General features: G+C 40.0%; 1 protein-coding gene across 9 annotated transcripts in view; it reads left to right on the top strand.

The window, feature by feature from the left end:
- Window positions 1–25,639, top strand: part of DACH1 (dachshund family transcription factor 1) — a 341,051-nt gene that overhangs the window by 259,618 nt on the left and 55,794 nt on the right. The gene's annotated exons all lie outside the window — the stretch shown is intronic.

Genomic DNA, 25,639 nt, shown 5'->3' with positions numbered 1-25,639 from the left:
CACAGAAATGCCTACTCTTTTCTAAAGAGAACTATAGTCCTTGTTGACTGTTGACCTGTGCAGAGGTTGTGTGGTAGAAAAACAGGGGCACACCTCTGCTCTTCACAAGATGCACGGTGCAGTATATGATGGAAAAGCCCATATGTGCAAAAACTCCTTTTCTGTTGTGATGAATTGCATAAACTGAGTGGCTGCATGTATGTATAGTTCTTCAGTGCGTATTATATATTTGGTGGAGTGGGGCCCAGTCTCCCACCCACACAGACTGTTACCAATGAAGTTACTCCTTCCTTTCTAACTTATATTTTATTAAGAACGAAAGGTAAAAATGTGTAAAAGTTTTGCAAAACTGGAATTTGTGTGAATGTGGCCCAACAGTTTGAAAGTGTGATGCTTGGATGTTAAGAAGGTCAGGTTTCACCACAATTATAACAGAGGAAAAATAATGAAAGTCTGTGATGCACATTCTTAACAAGTCAGGAAGGGTATTTGAGTTGGGTTTGAGGTATATTACCTAAGCAACAAACAGAAGATATTTGCTCAACATTTGTCTTGCTTCTTGTCTGAGTCTCGTAACCTATAGCAATTAAAACAGGGGGGGCAATGCACAGGCAATATAGAAAATTTAAACGTTTTAAGTATGCAATATCTAGGGGTTTTGTTTTTTTTTGTTTTTCCTTTGGAAATGCTGTTTTCTTTCTTCTGCCACGCAATCTGTTTTAATTTTTTATTCAAGCCTGCTATAATAATAGTCATTCCACTGACTGTGGGGAAGGTGGTTATTACAACCCAGATGCAGTCAATTCTTTAATTTTGCCTGCTGAGAATCAAACTGCTGCTTTTCAGATTGTAAGAGATCTGCTCTCCTTGCAGGGCAAGAGGCATTCACTGAACAATTCAAATTAGAATACTTCAAGAAGGCAAGCACATCTCCTCCCACCCACCTTCTGTGTGCTTGTTTGTGTCTGTGCTTGTGTTAAAGTTGCGTGCAATACAAGAAGCACCTGTAACGTACAAAGAGAGACAAAAGAAAGTCAGGTAACGAAGAGGCATGGGTTATAAAGGAAGAATTAATGTAGACCTGGAACCTGGAATTTGTAAGCACGGCATGCAAAGCTTTTGGCTTCTTTAATTGCAATATAAACAAGAAAGAAAAGCTTATAGTACCTAACAGAAACAGAATTTATTTCCATATGTACTCTCATAATGCAGTTTATAAGCAGCATATACTACCTGGTGTTCATTACTCTATGTGAGTTCATGTCAAACAAAGTATCTCAACTTTATAGAAGTCAATGTGGAAAATAGTTGTCTCATCGTTTGTTAAGGTAGACTAACTTGCTCTACAGACAATTATAATTATTTTAACTGGCCTTTTCTTTCTTGCAGCCGAACAAAACAAAGCCATTCTACTTTTAGAACAAAAGCATAAAGGTTAAACAAAGCTGAAGTCTAGCAAACACCATAGTCCAAATTGTAATCTCACCCTGAAATCTTCTGTTTGCTTTGCAGACATTACGGCAGTGCAGTGTAAAACTGGTGCAGAACAATTTCTTTATGTATTCTAATCATACTGCTTGGAGGGAGCATATAATCTGAAATTCATTATTCTCCGTGAGTTCCTGTGGAACAGAGTATCTCAATGTTATAAAAGACAGAATGGATAAATTGTATCATAATAATTGTATCATAATTTGTTAAAAGTAAAATACCCAATTTACCTTACAGATAATTACAACTCTTTGAACTAGCCTCTTATTTCTTGCGATTCCCCCACCCAAGTCACCCTTTAAAACAAAAGCATAAAGGTTAAACAAAGCAGCAATCTAGCAAACAGCCTAGTCCAATTTGTAATCTGACCCTGAGATCTACTGTTTGCTTTTACAGACATTATGGCAGCGCAGCGTAAAACAGGTGCAGAACACTTGATACTATTGCCCCACTATTATACAAATGACTTGATTTTTACTAGGCGCATAGTATTTCCTGTGTTCCCTAAGAAACTCCAGAAACCACAGATTAACAAAGTGGAAAAGCTCCATTGGCTTTTCGGCCATGACCTTGGCAGTGTTACAGGAGGAGGTTGGTGGAGTGAGGTGTTTCTTGGGCTGAGCACAGATGTAAAGACTCTCTGCTCTCTAGTTTCGTAGAACAGTTTGAACTACTCGGGGAAAATTATTATTTTTGCTGCAGTTTTTCTAGCTCTTGATACGCTGGAGGGAGAGTTATGAAATTTAGCTAGCTCTAAAGTTTAATAAGCTTTTAAAATGTTTTCTTTTCTCTTTTTACAGTGTGAACATGTTATAATAGTTTTATCATTGGTTGTATCTCTCCTGGTTAAATGTTGTGCAGCATTCAAGCATTGGGTCTCTTTTGATTAACAAATTCCTTTGAACCAATGCCATCAGTCAGGGAAACCAGTAGTGAGTAGGGCTGCCATATTTCAAAAAGTGAAAAGTTGCTTGAGCTGTTTCTGCGAGATCTAAAAAAAAAGAATAAGTTTTTGAGCTATTTTTAAGGAAATTTGCCAAAATATACACTTCCGACATTGGATGCCATATGTCCAGATTTTCCCAGACATTGTTTTCGACGGCTGAATCCCAGCTATGTAAATTCCGGACATATGGCAACCCTAGTAGTGAAATACAAGACCTACTCAATGGTCTTATGTTGTCATTGATTTGCAAGGACTTCATTCTAAATATAGCTCACTACATCTTTTCCTCTTCTCATTGTTGCCTACGATGGCTAATACATCTTACCAAACTTTCACAGGCCAAGCCTACTCAAAGGTCTACTCAGAAGCTAACCCTCCTGAGTTCAGTTGACAGTACTCCTAAGTAAGTGTGTATAGGACTGCATCGTTCAGATCTATGTGGCTCAGTAGAGTACATAACAAGTCCAGATTAACTATTAGGCTAAAACCTTAGCCGTCCTTAATTTCAAAGCTCAGTCATGGATGATCTTAGGTACGGTTACCAGACGTCCCCATTTCCCAGGGACAGTTCCCAGATTTGTGAATAAGTCCCCGGACAAATTCCATCCCCGGAATATCCCCGGATTTCATCTAATGTCCCTGGGAAACACAGCAGCGGCAGTCTCAGCAGCCCGGAGCAGTTGGCTCTGGCTGGCTTCAGGAGCTGCTTGGAAGTCCCCACGTGATGGTGGTGCAGGGGCTCAAAGATGCAGTTTCTGGGCTGCCTCCACCTTCCCTGACCCCAGAAACTAAGCTGTGAAGGGAGGCTTCATGCTGCCTATCGGAGCAGCCTCCTAACTCCTACTTGCGTGCAAGCAGGAGTGGCGTGGGTATCTCTCAGCTGTGAAGGGAGCCTTCACGCTGTATCAGAGCTTGCATTCGAGCAGGAGGGGGCAGGGATCGCCTCCCCAGCTGAGGGATCCCTGCCCCCTCCTGTGTACACGCAAGGAGGAGTTGGGATGGGGCTGCTCCGAAAGGCCATGTGAAACCTCCCTTCCCTCTGCCACCACCATGGCTGCAGCATCAATGTCCCGAACGTGTAGTATGTATGTATGTATGTATGTATGTATGTATTTAAAGTGTCACCGCATTCATTGAAAAAAATCTGGTAACCTTAATTAGGCCAGTCACTCTCCCTTAATCCTAAATTCCTCACAAGGTTGTTGCTGTTGAGGATAGCAAGGAAGGAGCAAAATCCATGTATGGGTGCCATCTTGAGCCTCTTGGAGGAGGAATATAACAAATGGAGCTATTAAAAAAACAAGACAGACTCAATAAGGAAGGTGTAGGAAACCTTTAGTGCTCCATATGTTGCTGAAGTACAATTCCCATAATCCTTAGCAAGCATGGCCAATAGCCAGCAATGGTGGGAGTAGATCAGCAACTTCTGGAGGGCCAACCCACACTTTCAACAAGTCATTTTAAAGTTTAACATGTCAAAACAGTGACTGTCATGTGATGGAGACCAGTAGCAGCCATGTAATGGGACAAAAACGTGGAGAAGCCCTCCTGACCCTGGTGTGGCTGCAGCCCACCTGGGCCAGGCAGGGGCAAAGGTGTAGCTGTGCAGGTGCTCTGGCTGAGCCAATCCTGTGCAGCCCCAAGCTCACCACTGCCCTTCTCAAATGAGCTGCAGGAATGCCAGCACTGGGAGGGCAGCCACTGTGGACAGCACAGACAATTGCCATCTCTTGAAACAGTGACTGCCATGTAGTGCAATGAACCAGTCGTGCAATGTAGTCAGGACTCAAAGAATGGCTCTTGAGACAGGATACTCTTCAGACCTTAATTTATTTAGGCCTCAAGAAAAGAAATGGCTTCTACTTCCTGCTCCCCTCTCTAGGAAAAAAGAAGCCTCCTCTCCCAGCCAGAGGAAGTACAGTGGTGCCCCGCAAGACGAATGCCTCGCAAGACGAAAAACTCGCTAGACAAAAGGGTTTTTCGGTTTTGCATTGCTTCGCTAGACGAATTTCCCTATGGGCTTGCTTCGCAAGAAGAAAACGTCTTGCACTTTTTTTTTAAAAGCCGCTTGAAGAGGCGCAGTTGCGACGGACTGTGCTTCGCAAGACGAAAACATTGCAAGACCAAAAGACTCACGGAACGAATTCTTTTCGTCTTGCGAGGCACCACTGTAGCTCCCCTGTTGTCTCTACGTGCCTAAAGGTAGTACTTTACAGTATAATAGGAAATTTGATAGTAAGTGTGTTTTATGTTGAACTGTTGTGCAACAGTTAGTGGGAGAGTTTTCATTTTTGAATGTTCCCCTATATTTGTTGTAACTGCCTGCAACCTTTCATATGTTAGTTTCCTAAGTATTTCATATAGGAAGGTTCCGTGGGGAAAGCATGCTTTGTTTGCTTGTTAACATAAGGAACATTCAAAAACACCATGCTACCTTCAATCTGTGGACTGCCATGTCTTGGGCAACAGTAGCGTTCTCTCTTCCATTAGGCCTTTGCTACTTCGTTATTTAGATTATTTGTGTATAAGACTTTAGAGCTCTCGTTTTACTCCTGTCGGACATCACACTCAGTGCATTGTCAATCACCATGTCAAAGAATAGGAAAAAGAAAAGAGGCTGACCAAAGCAGAAGGTCAACAAAAGATTACAGGCCAGATATGTCGCTGAAAGGCACACCCTCTCTTCTAACTTCCTACTAAGTCGAGTGTTGAAGTTGATGCAACAACCAGCAACCATGTACCTGATAAAAAAGGAGCAGGCTGCTACGACAACAGCAAGTGGGGAGGGGCAGCCAATGCCACAGGAGACAGAACCAGGATTCAATATGATATGATCTCAACAGACTGGAAAACTGGACCAAAACTTAAAATGAATTTCAACAGGAATAAATGTAAGGTTAGGCAGGAAGAACCAGCTGCACAAATATAAGATGGGTGACACGTGGCTTGCCAGTAGTACATGTGAAAAGGATCTAGAGGTCTTAGTAGACCACAAGCTTAACACGAGTCAACAGTGTGATGCAGCAGCAAAAAAGGCTAATGCTCTTCTAGGCTTCGTGAAGAGAAGTATAGGGTCCCGATCAAGGGAAGTAATAGTACTGCTCTATTCTGCCTTGGTCAGACCGCACCTGAAATATTGTGTCCTGTTCAGGGTGCCACAATTTAAGAATATTTACAAGCTGGAAGGTGTGTAGAGGAGGTCGACCGTGATGATCTGGAAATCAAGCCTTATGAAGAATGGTTGAGGTAATTGGTGTGTTCAGCCTGCATAACAGGAGACTTGAGAGGAGATATTATAGCCATTTTCCAATATCTAAGGAGCTGCTACATGAAGACTAGAACCCAAACCAATGGCTTCAAATTACAAGAAAGCGGATTCCAACTAAGTATCAGGAAGAACTTTCTGACGGTAAGAGCTGTTCAACAGTGGAATGGACTCTCTTGGGAGGTTGTGGACTCTCCTTCATTGGAGGTTTTTAAGCAGAGGTTGGATGGCCACCTGTCATTGATGCTTTCGTTGGGATTCCTGCATTGCAGGGGGTTGGACTAGATGACCCTTGGGGTCCCTTCCAACTCTACAGTTCTATGATTCCCAGAGATAGTGATTGCAGCAATAATTTATGATTTTTATATGTTGCTAATGTTTAATGACTTTATTAATTCATTCATTCATTCTCAATATGTAGTACCAACTTCTTAGGCCCTTCCTTCCTTAGGCTGCTCATAGCCATATTCTGGGCCTGCTGCATAAATAGGATTAGATTGCATACCGTATTTTCGTATTTTTCGCTCTATAAGACGTACCTTTTCCCTCCTAAAAGTAAGGGGAAATGTGCGTGCGTCTTATGGGGCGAATGCAGGCTGCGCAGCTATCGCTGAAGCCAGAAGAGCAAGAGGGATCGCTGCACACTGATGCTTCTTGCTCTTCTGGCTTCAGGGGTAGCCACGCAAAGCCTCTTGAGCGCAACGGGAGTGCTCCTCCTCAAGAGGCTTTGTGTTGCTTTTGCGAAGCCTCTTCAGGGCAATGGGAGGAACGCTCCCCCTGCCCTGAAGAGGCTTGACGCGGCTATCCCAGAAGCCAGAACAGCAAGAGGGATCGCTGCTTTCGCTGAGCAGCGATCCCTCTTGCTGTTCTGGCTTCTGGGATTCAAATTTTTTTTCCTTGTTTTCCTCCTCCAAAAACTAGGTGTGTCTTATGGCCTGGTGCATCTTACAGTGCGAAAAATACGGTAATTGCTAAATATCATCACACTGCGGTGTTGCTGGTCTTGTTCATTCTATGTGTAAGATGAAAGTTTATTCAGTTCACAATATTTCATTCATTTGTTTCATAAAATGAATCCACTTGATTGTTAAAAAGAATACACCTTCAGATAAAGTATTTAAAGCAAGCACACTTAACCCAGTATACCCAATCTCTGGTAGATAAATAAATTTGAACAAAAATACCCATCGTTTAGAGATGCTAGTGCTGAATGTAAATGTGGCACAATATATTGACAAATAAAAAGGTATTTGGGGTAACAATTATGACAAAAAGTATAAAATGTTGTTATAAAAACAAACAAACAGCTAGAATTCCGGGCCTTATTCTGTAGCCTCTGCTGAAGCACCAAGAGCCCTATGTTAGCCAATGATTCCTGAATAAATGTACCTTGAAAAAAACAAAGGCAAATGTTGTAGATGGACTTTTCTGCCTCTAAGTGTGAAAAACTTCCATTTTCCCCAGAGCCCCTTTTCTTTCTTTCATAGAGTTTTTTTGTTACTTCCTAGCTGTCTCTATGCCATTCACTTTCAAGGAATTTGCTTTCAAACCTACCATGGTGAGAAAGCTGAAATAACTGCAAGTTATGTGTGTGGTTTTTTTAACTACTAAAAATTTCCCGTGTAGCCAGTCCATGCAAATGAGACAGCTTCACATGTTTCATTTGTTCTTGCATTTACTAGGCTTGCATAACAATTAGAAGATGTATGCTTTGTAGGAGCTGTTTTAAAAATGACCTTAAGATGCTGAGATTTGTTTTGCAAAGGGCATTTGTTCCTTAAAATAATCTCATCGACCCCACTTAACAGACTGTGTGCGACTCCTATTTACAGTGGCAAAAGAAAACATTCTACCATTCTGCACATTGTCTCAGGTGCTACTTGGCAAGATGGATAGGCCAATAGGAGGCAGACTGTACAACAAAAATTGACAGGATTTTGCTTTGAGGAATAGCTCATTCCTTCCGTTGACTCACAGACATCTTCCAGGTCTTCAGAAGGTAGAGGCTTATCAATCCTTTGATTTGGTTTGTTTCCCACCTCCCTAGAATGGGATGGTGAACTTATAATTAGCTTTATTTCAAGTCATTGTATGTTTAGCTGACCATCAGTCCCGTCATGAAAGTCAACAATAATAAAAATGCAAATCATTGTCAAAGGCATGTGTTGAAGCGAGAGAACATTTCAAAGATGTTTTATCAGCTGTTCATTTTCTTCTGTCAGATGTTGAAATCTTCTACTTTCCATCATATTGCAGGGAAATGCAGTTCTGCTGATAGTGTCTACTTGTAGCTAAGCTGTGAAAAAGTCAAAAATTCATTTTGTAAAAGCAGTTATCACACTGAGTGCTGGAGGCCTAGGTTATTGGTCCTTTTTAACAGACCCAAAGATAAGATGTCTAATTTCCTGACCCAGCCTGTTTGGGTATGTGTGTGTGTATGTGTGGTCTCTGTATTTAATACAAAAAGAAAGTATAGCCTGCTCCCTTTCTTATTCTTATGCTATATAAGGAGGCATTAATAGTTCAATGTCTCCTACAGAATGGCTACAAAATACGTAATGACATTAACATCTAATGTTATATCAAAACTTTTTTGAGCTGTTAACCTCTCTTAACCAATAAGAAACATGAGAAAACAATGTTTTTACTGTTGATATAACATGGAAAATGTTTAAATGAAGACATTGACCATATTCCGACACCTTATTCAAATATAGTAGTTGAGTGTGATATGATCAAGCTGCAGCAGGCTTGAGCTCACGCTTTCTGCCTCAGGCAAAGCAAATTGGAAAGCTTTTCTTCCAGTTTAGAATAGCCACAGTTTATGGTGGTTTCCTGAACCTTAAACTGCACTTAATCTCAACTACGCTTTGTTTGCAACAAGCCACCTTCAAACAACGGGTTACGGTTAAACAGGCTATAGTTAAGATTAATCACAGTTTAAGGTTCAGATGACACACTACACAGTGGTTAACAGGATGTTTCCAATACCATGGCCATAGTGGAGGAGAGTTGAAGGAGATGTTCATGAGCCCAAGGGTTGCTGTGGCTCATTCTTTTCAATCTAAACTATGCTGTGGATCTAGTTTCCCAGCAATAGCATCACTGCTATGTACTGGGATGATGACAAGGCGGTAATCCAGCTCTGGCCATTGGTGCACCCAAGCCATCTTGCTCCCTTGCTCTGTCCCCCCCCCCCGCCGCCCTGTGTCCTGGTGCATGCTGGGAAGCCAGATTGGCACTTTTCCTCCTCTGCACCAGCTACTCCTGAAGGTTTAATCTGACTGGATTGCAGTCCTGTGGCATGCAAGAAAGTGTGGGGGAGGGCTTTTCTTCTAAATTAATGGTTTTTGAAGAAAAAAACTGAGCTCCAAGTTTAATGTAACAGGTACTCTATGGGTGGGACGCGGGTGGCGCTGTGGGTAAAAGCCTCAGCGCCTAGGGCTTGCCGATTGAAAGGTCGGCGGTTCGAATCCCCGCGGCGGGGTGCGCTCCCGCTGCTCGGTCCCAGCGCCTGCCAACCTAGCAGTTCGAAAGCACCCCCGGGTGCAAGTAGATAAATAGGTACCGCTTACCAGCGGGAAGGTAAACGGCGTTCCGTGTGCTGCGCTGGCTGTGTCACGCTGGCCACGTGACCCGGAAGTGTCTCCGGACAGCGCTGGCCCCCGGCCTCTTGAGTGAGATGGGCGCACAAACCCCAGAGTCTGTCAAGACTGGCCCGTTCGGGCAGGGGTACCTTTACCTTTTACCTTACTCTATGGGTGGTTTTGGAATTATTCCATTGTAAGTTGTTGACAATTGACATTCAGCAAAGATGGTGGGGGCACAAGCTAAAAACTCTGGAAGCAGAATTAGGGCTGAATCTCAAACCCAGAAGCTCAGGTGTGTTGGTGTCCGGGGAGAAAGCATTCTCTGTGGCAGCCTCCAAGCTAAGGGCCACCCTTCCCACACAGGTGTGGCTAACACCATTATAGAGCTTCCAGATGTCATGGACTGGCTGGGTGGAGAGGAGGGGGAGGCACCAGCTGGGAGACCCCCAAGGCAACCCCCAGGGGAAAAATATGTATCTGAGCTGAGCAAAGCCTTTATCTAAGGGGTCATGGGGCCTTGGAAGCCAACTGGACACTGATTCCTCTGGCTTTGTGGCTGTGAGAGCTCATGCAAACCTCTTTAATTCTAGTCAACATAAAGAAGCAAGTGTCCCCTGACACTGAAGAGGGATAGAATTAAGAAGTCTAGGATCAGAATCTGAAGATTGAGGGCAAGACCACCAATGGAGCCCACTCCATTATGGGGCAGGTACAAAGTGGGTGTCCACTTCTTTGGCGATAATGGTTCTGGTTTATTTATTTTTTGGAAATAACTCAGGCAATTTGCAAGTTACTCCGAAGGGAGACTTACGGCTGCTGGTTTTCCAGAGGGATACATGGAAGGACAAATCACTCCTGGGAACTTTGTTATGTTACCATGAAGGTGCCGTATCAGATATTACGTCCTCCGAGCAACTGTCTCCACAGGACTGTTCTGGATGGTGGAATTTCAAGCATATGAACCTGCCACTTGTTAAGATTCAAGTCCCAATATCCTGTCAGACCCTTAAAAGTCCTGCTGTATCAGGACAAATACTTGTTGGGCCTACAAAACGTATCAGTAGAATGAGCAGGAAACCCCAGTTAACTGGAGATTTAGACGCAGTTCAGTAACAGTTGCTGGAGAAACAGAGTCCCCCATCTGCCTCCTGTCTAAAAGACTTGAGGTTATTCACCTTAAGTGACCGACATGATGGGGGCCTGACAGATGACAACAGAACTACCAAAAAAGACAGAAAAGAGAGTGAAAAACTCAACAGAATATTTGCAAAAGTTCTCTGCGGTAGCTTGGGATGTCAGTGTTGATGTCATGATCTTGTTAACAAATAAGGGAGAGGTATATTGAGCTTCTCCCTAGGACTGTAGCTTTATGAAAAGTTTTATGAAAAGTGTGACCATCAGGGTGAATTGTTGCCCACACTGAAATTCACTAGTAATTCCCATTGTCACTATTGTATTGCAAGGATTGTATATAGCCAGATTTACCTATGTTTTTGGTTCATGCCGTTCTTCCCTATACACATGAACCTGAAGAAATTACCGTGTATAAAATTCTCATGTATGAGAATTCTCTATTAAGTAATGGATAAATGGACTTGCTGTATTCAAGCTAGAATACCACTTTGATCAAGATAATGTTATCATAGAAATTCTGGATAACTTGTTACTTGTTTATAAAAGGTAGTCCGACATATTTCCTGTTAACACTAAAATGTATTTGTAGGCAAGCAATTACTAAAATAAATAAACAAATAACCCTAAGGGGACAGTCTTTTGGTTAAGGTGGAGAGAGTACATAGTTCTCAGTGATTTGTGAGCAGTAATGCTTCATATACTTCCATTTTTTCTTTAAAAAGAATGTTTGTTTTTACAGTGTGATGTGTAAATCCTTAGTACATTTTTTTACTACAAAATCATTATCCATAGTGTCCAACATCTGTCAGAAATGGCACAGCTCTAAAGCCACTGAAGTTTGCAAAGTCCATTTGCAGAATCTCATCATTTTTAAATCTATCTTGTAAAGTCATAGAAGCAATCGTCACCCTTGTCTGCTGCATGGAAGGTCTGGAGAGTCGCAATACGAGAACGGGGCCTTTCCTGTGGTGGCTCCCCATTTGTGGAATGCACTCCCCAGGGGGGCTCGCCAGGCAAAAATATTCCTCTTTACCCAGGCTGTTGGCTAATTAAACAATCTAGCACCTTTTAAACTGGAAGAGTATTTGTTTGTTATTATTTTATGTATTTTTGTTTTTGTTTTTTAAACCACATTGTGAGCGTCAGATTAAAGGCGGTTAAACAAACAAAGAAACAAAGTCTTCTGACTTTGCTCCCTGGGTATTTTTAGGATAAAAAGTAGAAATGACATAACCTAGAGATAGGCAACATGTTTTTAAATGACATTTTCCATTATCAATGCAAACAGAAATACAAAGATTTAAATTTCTTATTTTTAATTTTTTGCCTGAATCATTTGTTTATTGACTATTCTTGATTCAGGCTCTGTATGCTCATTTTAACAAAAGTCAAATTAACCTCATGATTGCTATTAAGAGTATTAAAAAAATAATAATATTCCCACAAATGATAAAGGAACCACACTAAGCATTCTAGAAGTTACTGCTGGGATGCCTCTAAAAAATGAAATTATCTTTATTATATTTATTTTCATCAGTGCATGCAGCTTTTATTCAACAATAAATCATATGAAAAAGTTTCTGGTATCTAGGAAAGGCCAGTAATGTCTTCAATTACAAGATTTTGAAAAACACAAATGTGTCCCAGCAGTTTCCATTATGAACCAGGAGAATGACGTGAGGCGATGAAAGCAGAATAAGAAGTTCAAATGTTTTGTGTTTCCTATATTAATAAGACTTATATGAGAAAACAAATCTACTCATAAGATTTTCGTACCCTTAAAACCTCTAGTCTTGGTATAGAAATGAAGCTACTTCTCTCTAAGTGGTAAAATTCTAAGTACTGTTTAATTCCTTTTAAGTAGTGCTTGTCGAGAAATCTACTTGTCTTCTGAAGAGCTTTTCAGAAAAGATTGTTATAAAATACAAACTACGCTGGCGCTGGAATTAAAAGGTAGCAAGTGAATACATTACTTACATATCCTCAGTAACCTTGACAAAAATGTGGGTTGTGTTTTTTTTTAATCAAAGCTTTAAGCACTTGCAAAATGAATCTGATTAGCTGCGAATAACACTAATTTCATTCTGTTCATAAAGCTAGTTTTTCTAAAGTGTCTGAGAAATGAGATACAAATGGAAGATTTCCACAGCATCTGCTTTGTTTTAAGGACAGAAAAACCTAAACTTCGCCCATTTTAACTGGTTCAGGCCGTCTTTGCATGCACTTTTTGTCCATGTGCAGGGCTGGATTGATAACTGTATAAAAGGGAGAGGTTGTTTTTCTTTATTATCACCCCCCCCCAATAATTGTGTAACTTATTACTTCCTGAGTCGCATCAAACTCTTGACAACAAATTGATTAATCATAAATTAACGGTAAACATTAATTCATGTTGAGGTTCCTAGTTTTTTAAACGTGTATTTTGATATGTATCACATTATTTCCAGAATATTGGGGGTAGATAATGAAGCAAATACCAACCATTAGAAAGTGAAAAATACACTTCCTTAAATACCCTTTAAGTATTCAACTAAATTTTACTCAGTGTAGATGTACTGAAGTTAATAAACCTAGTTTGGTCGTGTTAATTAATTTCAGTGGGTCTGTTCTGAATGAAACATAGTTGAACACCACTCATTTTTTTTTTAGTTATTACAGAATAGAAATATAATATTTTTTTAAAAAAAAGATCTCTCAATAAAAGTGGCAAGAAATTGCTGCAAACTAATTTAGAACCACGGTTCTTATCACAGATATGAATAAAAGCTCAGATTGGAATGTTCTTGTTCTTTGTGAACAAGAATAATATGATATAAAATCACTTGACAACTTTCACATTTTCTCCTTGAAATGTTTGATTGATTGAAATTGAAGACACCATTTTGAAAGGGAATATAGTAAGGGAACAGCCATATAGAGCTGGGGTTTTCTTTTGTTTCCGCCTAAGTTGTTTGCATCCTTGAAGAGCCAATCTGCCTGGTTTAAAAGCAGCTTGCCTCTTCAGTAATAGAATCACTTTAGAGACAGTTCTCGCCGTGTGGAGTGTCCTTAACATGCAAACTATTTAGATTTGATTATAGCTCAGTTTCCCAAACAGGCAAATGTTTCAAATGATCTTTGCACTCGACATTCCTTTGTTCTTTGCTTCTTGAGTCATATAAAGATTTCAGAGACATCTGAACGACAATTTGTGTGGGATTAAGCAAGAAAAAAAATGCACACCTCTGTAGCTTTTAAAATCGCACAATTGCTGAAATTAATATGTATCAACTGGAATTATTATTTCATCACATGCATATACACACACTAGATTTTGAAAACATTCTGAATAAGAGATTTTCTAAAAGCAGCTAAAAGTCTCTTTTTTATTTTATTCATTAATGTCCCATTTTCATTTTCATTTCTTTTGTTCCTTTACCACCTTCTTCATCCAGGGAGAGAAAAAAAAAGTAACAGCCAGTGTCGCTTTTGAAATGGAAAAATGGTTTCAAATCATTGGCAAAGCTTAATGACTTCTGACTGCTGAGATATGTTAATTTAAGGCAGACCAAATGTTCCTCAGCTGCAAATATTTGGTGTTGTTCACTGGGAACTGGCAAGATTTATGAGGGCCCAGTGGCAAAGACTGCTTACATGCTTTACATTACAATTGTTTTATATATTAGCTGATAAAAGGCTGCTTTGGCGGGGTGGGGGCACGGAAAGAAAAGTTTCTACTCTAAGAGATCTAAAAGCATGTACAGAAGAAATAAAAATCTTAGCTCTGCTTATTTCCTCTTTGTAAACCTCCTTAGAAATAAATTTAATTCCCTCTTTTCATCCAAGTCTAAAACCATAGGATGGTTGAAAGAATTGAAAGCTTGTCATAGAACATTAAATAATCCCGAAGCTTGTGGTGACCAACAGTTGTCCATTTCTCCCTCCTCACTGTTCTGGTTAAGCTTCTTTTGGCCATATTGTTTTAATTCCAGTCATAATTATATATAAAGAACAACAGCTTTTTTTGCGTTTTTTGCACTACAGAGTAGACCAAGAAAAGGAATCCAGTATGGTTCTATGCAGATGTTACACTGAAGCTGTGCAGATGTCTGTCTCAGTTGTTAGTGGCTTCCATTGAATTAAGAAGGGGAAATAAAGTGAGTTAATAGTCTTCCCACTTGTGGATCCTAGCAACGGGTGGTATTATGCTCCATGAATTTGTCTAAACCTTCTTTTAAAGCCACTACTACTCCTCGAATTCTACACTTTTAACTTTGTGGTGTGGAGGGAAATACTGAGCTTCCTTTTGTCTGTCCAACACTCAGATACACCGGAAGGCCCCAAGTTCTAGCAAGGGAAAATAGGTTTTGCTCATGGGACGGTGGAGAACCTTCTGTTTGACTCAGGGGTGGGCACATTTATAACTAGGGTAGCTTTATTTCTGCCCTCAATGGCTAATGGTTCTGCAATAGCCTTCCTGCATTTTTCCGTGTATAAGACTAGGTTTCCCCCCCTAAAAATAATGTCAAAAATTAGGTGGCGTCTTATACATGGGGCCATCTCCCCCCATTTTCTTAAATCTGAGTCCCCCAAAATAGGGGACGTCTTATACATGGGGGCTTCCTATGATGGAAAAGTACGGCACTTACCTCTCCCCCTACATGAATTAATACCTGCCGTGTACTACTGTGGAAAAAGTGAACTGCATCATTTGGGCACGTTTTTGTGTTACAGAGAAGTGAGCGCTACGCTGGGATTTTTTAAGGTAGCTGGCAGGGATATTGCAAGGAAGCTGCAACAGGTGCCTCTGCAGGTTCTCTACAATGTTGAAGTTACAGCACCACAACCGTTACACATAATAACACATGTGAGTTGTTGTAACAGAATGGCTGTATTAAAAAATCTGAAATCATTAAACAAGCACCAAGCTGGTGCCCCTGCCCTGAATTTGTTGGACTACAACTCCCAGCAACCCGTTTTAGCACGGCCAGTGGTCAGGTTCATGGAAGCTGTAGTCCAGCAACATCTGGAATCTACCACTGGGCTACTCAACTAGCATTATGTGCATTAACTATTACGTTCAGCTCCATTGCAGTTTATAGTAAAGGCATCCATACATGAGAGAACTACTAGCAAATATAGGCTTGGTAAAATCAAATATGGCAGTATTCCTGTCTCATTTATCCTAACTGCAGTGTATCTAACAATGTAGTAAGGCTTGCTGCAGAAGTGGGGAGGGATACATTAAAATATTTAAAGCCCTGAAACAGCCAGAGCCAGACCAAATAGATTGTGTGGTCCAAGGCTCAATTGCTGGATGAACTGTCATCTTTTATTGCCCCTGGTTGTCATGGATCAGGCCGCAGAGGCCACATTGCCTGATGTAGCTGCCATTTTGTGAGCCTGACTCTTGTTGGACCACCACGATACAATCTTGGTCATGTTTCTAAGCCAACCTGCCCTTCACCTTTCTCCATCAGTTGCCATGATGTAGACACTGTTTAGATTGTAAATAGTTAAGAGGGGGGATTCATCTTTTTTCTAGTTAACAGGTTAGATACATTGAATTGGGATTCTGTTGCCAGCCTACCAGAAGCAGTTAAATCGATTCTGCCGCTAAGAAGATAACATGTGAGGTTTTAGTTATGGCAGTTGGCTGCAGAACTCAGTAGAATTCAAAATGCCAGAATGAGAGACGTCCTTTTGTAGACAACCCATCCATGCCTAATGATCCATAGTTATAGGCCAATGAAATTGCAAGATTCCAGCGAGAACCGTGGGATTGACTGTAGGGTCCTGAACTGAAAGGAATAATAGGGTAAACCCAGCAGTGTCTAAGGGGCAGTCAGACAGTCTTTGGAAGACTGAACAAAATTCAGAGTGAATTTGAAGATGGAAACTTGGAGTGTTTCAAGCTGAGAGCAGAAGCAGTCAGAGTCCAGAGATGGGACTAGGATCTGGCAGAGCATTGTGGCAGCAGGCAGCAGATAAAGAAGAAGACTCCATTGGAAGATATGAAGTCAAAGTGTAAGCAGTTGTCCATTCACCTAAAGACAGCCCCTGGCCGATAAGCTGACCAGAGAGAAGACTTCAGTTGACCAGCTTCTGATTTAACTTGGGTGGAGTTTAATAGGGGATTCTGGCTCATGGTTTAGTGTAGGGGCAAGGACTAGAGCAACTTTACAGACACTTCATTTAAAGCAACATTATTAATTTTTTTTTAAAAAAATACATCTTTAAAGAATTGATTTTCAAACCATCGTTCTGCTCATTCTTTGTTTCCCCCCCCCCCTGTAGGTCATAAAGTATACAAAGGTATTATTTATTTGAAACTTAAATGGCGAGCAGAGGATAAGGAAAGCATGTATTTTAAATCAAAGGTATCTGTGGCAGTTATCCTGCATACTGTAATACATGGGTAGGCAAACTAAGGCCCGGATCCGGCACAACCGCCTTCTAAATCTGGTCCACAGATGGTCCGGGAATCAGCGTGTTTTTACATGAGTAGACTGTGTGCTTTTATTTAAAATGCATCTCTGGGTTATTTGTGGGGCAAAGGAATTCGTTCATTTCCCCCCCCCAAAAAAAAAAAAATATAGCCCAGCCCCCCACAAGGTCTGAGGGACAGTGGACCGGCCCCCTGCTGAAAAAGTTTGCTGACCCCTGCTGTAATATTAAGCTGGGGTTGTAAATTAGCAAGCAGCATTATTGGTGAACAGACCCCCTAAGACACTTGTTTTATGGTTATGTGAGTGGAGATGGGGTTGTAAAAATGATACGACGTCTTACATTTCTATTAACAATTAGAATACCACAAAACTTTTAATATACATTGATCATTTTGTAATGCCACAAAGGGAAATTTAGGCTTAAAAGTATGAATAAACCTCAGCATTTCCTATCATACATACTTTTTTCATTGTTACATGTGATTTGACTATAGATTGAGACTTTTGTCGCGTCAGATGCTTTTCTTGAAGTAAATATGACTCAGATTGCATAAAGCAGTGATGGCCAAACTTGGCCCTCCAGCTGTTTTGGAACTATAATTCCCGTCATCATCCCTGACCACTTGTCCTGTTGGCTAGGGATGATGGGAGTTGTAGTTCCAAAACAGCTGAAGGGACAAGTTTGGCCATCACTGTCATAAAGCAATGTTTTTCCCCTGGGGATGTTTCTTAACTTCTGCTAAATGTCAGTATTTTTGGTTTTAGAAGACAAGAAGCCTAAAACTAAATTCCATTATCAGCTGGTAGGACCACTTTCATTTACTTTTGAAAGCCCTAATATGAAGCTGGAACAATGTTTCTTGTTTTATAGACTGCCTATGGACAATTTTTTAATTAACAGTTTATATTAAATTTACATCAATGGTTTATATCAAAATTTCACATCAGTTTCGGTTGGTCTTTATAGCATACTGATATAGTGTGCAGCTTTAGGATGCAACAGTTTTTACAGAAATTAATAAATAACATCCAGTTGTCAGGAAAGTGGAAGTATCCTATTTCCCCTTATTTTAGAGGCTCTTGTAAGCATATTGAGGGCCTAATGGATCATAACAGATGCACTATGTTTCAGAGAACCATGGGTTTGTGGAATTCCAAAGAATCAGCAACACAATTCTACATTCTTTTATTAGAAAATTCTACTCTGCTGAGTAAGCTTCTCTACTCTTGAGTCCTTTTAAATTGTTTTGGGGTATTTTTGTGGGTCTTTGGACGGATGCTGGACAGGGTACGGGGAGTTGTCTTCCATTTGCTGCTGCGCAGTATAACGTAAAACCTTAAATAGATACTCTTGTAACAGCCTTCAAAGGTGCAGGTGGACAGAATGAAGCCTTTCTAGAACTACGAAGCTCTTCAAAGGATATTAATTGCAGCTATCACTGTGCATGGCTGAGCAACATAAGCACTGCCCCAAGGAGCTTATATTATTTTAGACAGAATTGTGTGAATGCTTGTGGAAAGTGAAATACTATGGGGCATAAAATACTATAAGTGACATAAATTTGCATCAGTAAGAAGACCACATTAATCCCCATTGGTAAAGAGCTACAACCCGAGATACAATTCATTCATTTCTTTCAGGGCAGCTTTCTTCTGTGCTGTGTTTTTTAGCATCACAGATGTACCTTTCTAAACACACTTACATAGGAGTAAGCCCCACTAAGCCATATGCCAGAGTTAGCATGCATACTTACCAGTATGCATACTTTTGCAGCCCCCAAGCCCATTGTGTACTTGATTACAGCATTTTTGTACTAATGAATGATGGAAGGATTTGCTTTTTGTATAACCCTACAAGAAGAGTAACATTTTAAAATAAACTATTGAGACTGGCATTGCTTGATTTCCCTGCCATGGTTCGTACTGCCATTTTTTTCTTAAGAGTGTGGCCGGAGTCCTCTAGTGATTGAAATAGAGTTTGTCATTCTTAACTTGTACGCTCAAGAACAGTTTGGGGGGCTGCATTGGATGACAAAATAGGTGGCAAGTTCTTACATTCTTTCATTTCTGTGGAGGTAACAACCAGGAAGCACAATTTGTGGTGTTGAACCAATAAAAGTAGATATTTTTTCTGTAGAACAAACCAACCACTGTTTTATACAAGCTTGCTAAATAAGTGTGCCTATCCTGCCATCAGTTGATTAGAGAATCAAAATGAGGATGACAGTGTTTTTCTAAAGATTACTTCTTCCAATCCTTCCACCCACAGGCTCCAGAGAAGGCAGTAAATAGTCCATTTTTGTTAATGAAGCTTCACTCATACAGCTGGGATTGTTTAATATTTTACGAGTGTTACTTTGTTTTGCTCTCAACGATCTCAGGCAGTTAAGGATTTATGAATCGTGTTTTTCTCAGCCCATCTGCGGTTTCCTATCTTCTCTGGCCTTGAGAATATGTTTAAATTTATTAAAGCGAAGCAAAGGCTCATTATTTCAAAGGAGAGCCAAAGTGACACAGTGAATTGGTTATTAATGGAAAGGCACTGCCATAGGGCGATTGAAATTTAATGATATCCTACAAGAAAAAAATGAGGGTGTCACTTTCCAAAAAGTCATGCTAAATGCCAGCCTTTTTAAGGTCCTGCCGCTAATTTTATGCCTGCGCACAGTAATGTTTTCAAAAGCGTTTAGGAAACACGGACCAGTGACTGTACTGATTATCCTTTTCACCTTCTCGCCTGCTCCAAATGGGTTTGTGCAGTGAGCGATTTAATCTCTAAATATAGGGAACGTTAAAAAAAAATAACATTGCTGTTTTTCACAAGCTAAGGGCCTTTTGCAATCCTCCAGAGATGGACTTGCAAATATGCTATCTCCATATGCTCACAGCAAGCTCTCAAACTGGCTCATCACCAAAAAAGCAAAACAGAAAAACTTCAATCCCTCTATTCTTCTCCATCGTTGACATCCAAGAGACATTAAAAGGAGTACACAGAGTACATTTATCTACATTTAAGTGATATATAGCAAAATAAATAACAAGACCATATTGGAAGATTTTGAAAGTTTCTAAGGTTTTTTTCTTTTCTTGTTTGATATTTGCTTCCTCTTTATAGTTGTGTTTCCTGGTCTAAGCCATATTGATTAGCAGATTTTTTTTTTTACTGTATCTCTCTCCCCATCTTAGAACATCAAATTTGCCAAAATAAGGGTTTTGTTAAAGTTTTATCCACTTTTTGACTGACAGTAATCTTTCACAGAAATCTGTTTAGTAATAGTTTGAGACATAAAACTCAGAATGACTTGTTGGTCATTTATTTATGCATGCCATAGATGTTGTATGTAGATGTGTATTATGTCTGTGTTTATTGTACTGATTTTTGAACAGACTTCCTCTTCTTAGAATGTGATATTGCCTAATGTTTACTTTTTGAGTTTTTTACTATGTTGTTTTTACTATGTGTTTACCATTTGAAGTGCTTTTAAGTTAAGAATACAAAAAGCAAACACACCTATATTTATATAAATTGAAAATAACAGCAGTCAGGAGGCCTCGAGTTATCACATGAGCTTATCTCATCCTTAATCATTATTATGCTCCCTCAATATTCAAAGGAGATACCAGTTTGTGTGTTCTGCCTTCCCTTAGCCCCTTGAAACAAGATTTTATTTGAAATGTAGAATTGTGTCCTGAATGTGAACACCAAATTCAGTCCAATATTTCTGTCTTCGAGGCCCATTTTGTCTTACAATAATTTTTTCATCTTCCCCCACCCCCTAGAAAGTGGATATAGAAATTAAATGGATATTTGAACCTCTATTGTGGAGCATCGTTTCAGCATCTATGATGCCACAACTTACCTTTTAAAAAAGCAAATGGTCAGGTGCATTTAGTGATGCATACCTACTCAAAGGCACCCTAAACCTTTATCATAATAATCATTATGTTGAACCAGGAGGTGCTTCCAAGGAATAATCACATGTATCTGAAATATATGGGCAGGGAGAATAGGGAGAACTGCTCTACCCTTGCCAAACAACTTTTGTTGAAAATTTAAGGCAAACCTGGAGACTTCCTGCTGAGAATCTGGCTTACAGTAATGAAGGCCTGAATTCCATAAGATGCTGAATGCAGAGAGTCCACTGGTATGAATGAGAGTTCAGAGTTGGGGGGAACTGACAGAATCACTCCTCCTAAACTGTACAGTATTAAACGATTCCATGCTATTGGCTCTCCATTTCCCCTCTAAATATTAATAATACTAATGACAATAGTAGCAGGAAGCCTAGGGTGAGTTATCCCCAACAAATGTACCAGAAACATTTAATAACCTTTCCATAGATTGGGGCTGTGGATGGTCGTTTAAGCAGAAACAGAACGTATCTTTTAGACGCCATCTACCTCAAACCCCCTCATTCCTCTGTTTTATCTGAAAATGTATCATCCTATAACCTTTCTAAAAAAGACATAAACACTTCAGTTACATATATTTTGATTGTTCCATGACAGTTTACTGGAGGCAGAGCAATGACAGATTTCTTCATTGTCTTTTTTGCCAAAATTTGTCCTTTAAGTCATTTTTGTTGACTGCCCCTTTTAGCAGCTCACCTCACAATGAGAGAGGAGACAATTAATGGGAGGGTGATTTATCACTGCCAAAAACTGTCAAGGACTTCTTATGTAGCTAGAGAAAAAGCAATTTCACATTATGGCATTTCATTCCGAATACATTGTATTTACAGCTCACAGTTTTATTTTCAGAGCCTATTATCAGGTGAAACAGTTGCATCTGAAATGTTGTTTGTGACATAGGTGACCTGTTAGGATTTGATAAGTATTTACGCCAGAGCACAAGGGGCTCACACATCTGCTGTTGGCAGAAGCAATGGAAAAAAATAACCTGGAAATGAGGCGTTTGATTTTTCTGGTTCCTACAGTCGAGCATCTGTTGCTATAATTAAGTGGCATTCAGTAATTGCAGAGCAATGGTGAAATAAACATATGCATTCTTGCCAGCTTTTAGGATTTGGTGTCCTTACCGTAGGAGAGACAAGCAAAGTGACTTCAGCAGGAACAAAGGGTTCTGTGACAAAGTTTAAGAATTAACTTTCCTATTGCATAAAAGAAAATCTATGAAGAAGAAGCTGGGGTGGGGGGAGGAAAACGAAAATAGGCATTGGCTGCTTGCCCTAATATATTTAACCATTTAAATGGCGATTATAATGAGTATTTGAGCTACACAGTACAAAGGTAAAAGCAGATACTGAATTGGGAATATGTTAACATTTTCCTGTTGATTATTCATAAGTACGCTGATAATTTCTGGATGGCATTTTAAATTTTCATTGTGTATACTGCGGAAAGAGCATTTATTAAAGGGGAGGTTTGTAAAGAAGTCTGTTTCTTAAGTCTGATAAATTATTTTTATTTTATTTGTTATCCTGCCCAAGGCAAACCAAGCGACTTACAACCAATAAAATTAGCTGGAAGAGAAGGGCAAAAAACCTTGACATTAAAGACAGCTTTATTCTTGTTTACAGAATGCTTCTATATTGAAAATTCATGCCATAAGTACAACATAACTTTGCGTGTTCCTGTATTTGATCTTATATTTCATATATAATGTAAAATTTGACTAACAAAACAGTTATTTCCCTGTGAACTAAGCAATTTAGGTCTTAACATGAGGTTGTATCTGATCCACATTCACTGTGAGGCATTAATATCTACCTGCATTAACAACAGTTGTTCCCAAAATGGAGGATTGCCATCAGGGACTTGGAATAATGACCAAGTAGTTGGCTAGCTACCATTATCCATAGTAGTAATTGCCTCACAGCAGTGGGGAATTGAATGCAGGCCCTTTCACCTGTTGATTCATGCTCAAGCATTTCCCCGAGTGATCTTGTCTAGCAAGGATAGCGCCATCAACATAAGGACAGGATGCTCAGAGATCAGTTCTGGTGGTTGTTGGTGGTGATGCCTGTAATGACAGTGCAAGGTGTGCTGAACACTACAGGTTAAAGACACATAAAGCTGCCATGATAGTCTAGTAGCACTGATTAGAAAAAGAGAGAGTAGATCTGTGTATGGTGATAGGGGTTTGGGTTCTGAGAGTGAGCGGGGACGGTAAGTTGTGGCACAGCTTGCAACTTCCTGCCCCCGATCTGCTCACATTCAAAGGTAAGTCCAATTTAATTCAGTGTGGTTTAATCCCAGATAAATGGGATTAGGACAACGGCTTTAGTCCAAGAAAAGTGAGTACAGGATGCTAGGAAGGACCAAATTTAAAACAGGCTGTGAATTAGACAAATAAACTGCCCCGTTCAGCAGCCCAGGAAATTAAACCTGTATAGCTCTTAATATTTAGAAAACAGCCATCAACACATTTTAATTGTATCATAAGAGGCATGTGCACTTTTATATTTATATAAAATATTATTTGATATATAAAATGTATAAAATGCTATTTGCTTTTTTTAAAAAGCTACACATGCACATTTTGGCATCGTCATTGAAACTGTTTAATGTGTCTGCCTACCCAAGTGATGTCTACATATGTTTCTTTGAAATCGTGGCCCTCATGCTAGAGGGGCACAAAGAGAGAACAGGGGGCAGGTAGCCACATGTTCTACTGAAACCCATAAACTCATATGGCGTGTACAACCCCTCCTCCCACCCCATTAAATGCAATGTCTGGGAATCAATAAGAAGTAGGAAAAGGCAGCTCTAGAAATTCCTAGCTCTGCCTAGTGATGTCCAAAATGGTCACTTGCCAATCACAGCTCAGACTTCAGCCATTGGCTGAAACACTATAGGGCGGGGACTGTCAACCAGGCTAGCTTTTTTCACAGATATTGTTTGAGACAGGGAGAGGTCACATGTTAGAGCTTACATTTTTTGAATTGGAGCATGCAGGATTTTCTTTTAAAGCAAGCTAAAAGTCTGGGACCCCTACTGGTCTTTGACCCTCCTAAAATCTGAACCGCTTGACCTATCTGCTGGTGGCCCTCCCTGGAGATGTTGGAGAGTACCAATAAGATACTACATAATTTTATTACTCCAGAGCTGGCATTTAATTTGTTTCTGGGTTGATGGTTGGATTATGGGATGATACAAGGAAATTCATTTCTCTCTTAGCCCAAAAGAAGGACAGGACTCCAAATTAGATTTCAACATGACAGAACTTCATTAAAGAGCTACAAAATTTTAAATGCAACATTAAGTCTAAAACCCAAGCAAGTGATCTATTGACCATGCTTATGCTAACCTGTTTTTTTTAAGAAAGTGAGGGAAGGGTATACCATTTCAAGGCCTTTTCTCCTCCAATTGTAAGCAATTCCATTCAGACTTAGAGGTAGAACCGTGTGAATTCCCCTTCTCCAGGTTAAATTATGTTTGAAACCCCTGATCTGGTACAACCAAATGATGCTGCAAATAGTAGATTGTTTCCTTTCTTATCCATGGTCATTTTTAGGTCCTGAACAAGTATAAGATCACCTAAACCTTAAATTCCAGTAAATGCTTGTTGTTCTCTTTGGAGAAGAACCCATTGTGAGGCATGATATTCAGATAGGACACATACAATTTGTGATAGTTAAAGGGTTACCCAGTATTCAAGCAGGCCTTGCAAGAGCTCCAGTGTGAATTAATCAAAGTCGGTAAATCTCCTAAGCCAGGTATCAAAATATTTCTGCCTTGCCTCTCAAGACTCACAAGGTGGCTAATGACATTTTCAAACAATGAAATAAAATGATAAAGATTTGAAACAGAAAGAAAAAATGTAAATGATAAAATAGACTCTGCAGCAGCAGTGATGATGGTACCAGACAGACTGAAATGGGTAGGAAGTTTTAAAAGGCAAAAAGCCCTGCTCTATGCACTGCACCCTTGTTGTGGAATGCTACTGGTGCAGTTGAATGTGGTGTCGCATACAATAGCCATCAGATTATTGTACTACATTTAGGCAACAACAAAAAGTACAGCTGCATCCTCAGTTCTAAAATATCTGTGTCACCTAAACGGTCCTGGTATTTGGGAGATACCTTCCCAAAGAATGGGGGAAATTTGAAAGCCTTTTATGTTATTCTAAAAGTAAATACTGATTTGGAGAAAGTGCTGATGATGATCTCTCCTGTGTGTTTTGGCATAGTCCATAGCAGCTCTGGCAATATAAGTAGCTGCTTTTCTAGCTGGAGGAGTTGTTTGGGGAAGACAGTATGGGATGATGAGGAAAAGACATAGTGAGCCTTTTTTTTAATTGCCCGACACATGTTGATTAAATTGAGTTCCTAGATGCAGTTGCACTTTCAAAAAGAAGATACAAGTCCCAGTTTTATTCTTTTTCGCAAGTCTCATGCATCATATGCTTGAGGAACATTTTCGGATCCACAGTGGAAATTTTGTTGTTAACATCATTTAAGTCAATTATATAAGATTGTATATAATTACATTCCTAATTTACATTGATGCCAGTCAAGCTTAAAAGGAGTTTTTAATAGTTAACTGTTGGCCTGGTTTGCACAACACAGTGAGCCAAACTTTGGCGATTCGGACCGTGCAAATGTGTGAACCCCTGGAGAAGAGCTCACAGCTGCTTTGATCTTCTCTGGTCCTTTTTACTGCCACTGTGCACGGCTCCTAGGTAAGTTTGGCTTAGCAACCATGAACAGCAGCCAGAGTATGGTTGCATGGTCCCTGTAAGCCATTATTTGGCTTACCATGTCACGTCAACCAGGCCAGTATCACGGATGTGAGCAGCATAGTTAAGTTAACCTGACGCACT

This window comes from Podarcis bocagei (genome assembly GCF_964188305.1).
Source record: "Podarcis bocagei genome assembly, chromosome: 6".
NCBI lineage: Eukaryota > Metazoa > Chordata > Lepidosauria > Squamata > Lacertidae > Podarcis > Podarcis bocagei.
The sequence above is the reverse complement of the archived record's forward strand: the minus strand, read 5'-3'. Positions and strand labels throughout refer to the sequence as shown.